We start from the raw sequence: 1,940 nt of genomic DNA, 5'->3' as shown, positions 1-1,940 counted from the left end.
AGCACCGGCAGTGGCGCGCGCCCGAAAGCGCTGACTGAAGGGGTGCGAGCCAGTGTTCTCGAACGGGCGGGTAATGCCGTCACTTTTGGACCCGTTGCTAGCTGGACGTTTTACCCGACCCGACCCGACCCGCGCCTGGGCGGGCGGGTCGGGTCCGAAGCGTCCGGGTCTTGGGGACCCGGCAGTTCGCCACTGCCGAACGCGCCGAGCGGGAAGGTGACAGTAGGGGGTCAACCGCTCCAATCGCGATATTTTGAGAATGCAGCATGACATATTTAACAATAACATGTCATATGCTCTCTTTGGAAAAAGCTATCGAATTTGTAAAGTCAAAATTTTAATTTTACCAGCAAGTGTTAAGAAATTCTTAGAGAAAGGTGAACTTCTTGCGCTGGTGGAATGTTTTCTGAAAGAAAACGGAAACTACAAAATTATTTTAAAGTCTACTTTTGCCTATGATTGTCCTTTTGTACTTCTGTGGCAGTGGTGCTAGCAGTATGTGACTTTCACCGATCCAAACTTGAAATTTAGACCACATGCGTGCTGCACCCCCCTCTTATCTGCCGCCTGTCCGCTCGGCTCGTCTGCCGCGTATCTTCGGCTACTGGAGAGAGAGCGCGCTAGTAGTGCGCGCTCTCTTGCACGCTCGGCGTCCGGGTAAAAAGACCCGCCCGTTCGAGAACACTGGTGCGAGCGGGCGCTCTGGTCCGTCTACGAAGCCGGTCAGCGCGGACCGCCGACACGCCCAGAGCATAGGCAACCCCTTAGGCTCCGCAGCAAGACCCGGTGGCCCGCCAGGCAATGGGCAGCACAGGCCGTGGAACACCTACGTCGGACGCCAGTCAGACAGGGACCGAGCGTGCGGCATTGGTAGGGCAGCACTGCAGCGCAGGTCACAGCGGTGAGCGCAGGTCGCAGCGGCGCAAACCGCCTCTAAGGTCGGGCGGCACCGCGTAGGCGCGGGTGGACCACGCAGCCGGTGACCGCAGGCAGGAGCACCGAGGGAGCCACGTGGCAGACGTCCTGGAACAGAGGCAACCCAGACAGAGGAGGGAACAGGAAGGGAACGTGGGGAAGTCCACAAGGAAGGACAAGCCCCACAGAACCAAAACCGAGCCGAGCCCCGATGGACGGGCTGGAAAAGCAAGACAGGAGGCAAGACAAGAGGGACGTCGCACAGACAAAGATGACGTACAAAACGCGGGGAATAGAACGCGGAGGGCACCGGTTACTCAATCCACCGGCCCCTTGACAAAATTCGGGCAGAGACGTTCGCTGTGCGACAAGACTTAAGAGGCAAGAAGACAGAGAGATGTAGAGGACGCTGGTGCGCTGCTGGGCTCGCCGCTGAAGGTGCGCACAGCCAAGGCCCAACACAGCAAGGCTAGGAAGAACTGGGAAGGACGGTGCCAACCAGCGCCGGCGTGGCGGTAGCAGACTGCACCATATCGAAGCTCTGCAGGAGTTGTAGATAATCGCGTGGCCATTCAGACGGAGACACTGCGGCACCAGAGGCAGCAGTTGCAGCAGGAGGAACTTCGGTGGCACCAGAAACGGAGGAGGCCGGTATGACGCTCTGTCCGGGCAAAAATCCTGACGGCACCGGAGGCGTCGCTGTGGCCGGCCCCAACGCGGAGTTGACCTCAGGACGTCGTTGTCCACGGCAGCCACAATCTTCTGGACCTCCTTGACGCGAGAGGGTGGCCACCCTCGCCTGCAGGAGGTCAGCCTGGGCTTCCCGCACAAGCTGCAAGAGTCGCAGCTTCTCCTCGGACGGGGGCTCAGCGCCAGCTGGCTGGAGAACATGCCCGCCGAGGCTGAGGCTCACCGTGGGGCCGGACGCTGCAGGAGTGGAGACGGCGGCAGCAGGATGGACCGCGGTAGCGGGGCGCAGGACAGGACGGTCGGCAAAGGATGGCGAGACCGACACCGTCCCGCGA

Source organism: Frankliniella occidentalis, unplaced genomic scaffold, assembly GCF_000697945.3.
Source record: "Frankliniella occidentalis isolate FOCC.00 unplaced genomic scaffold, Focc_3.1 Scaffold16, whole genome shotgun sequence".
NCBI classification, from domain to species: domain Eukaryota; kingdom Metazoa; phylum Arthropoda; class Insecta; order Thysanoptera; family Thripidae; genus Frankliniella; species Frankliniella occidentalis.
This window is presented reverse-complemented; position numbering follows the sequence as displayed.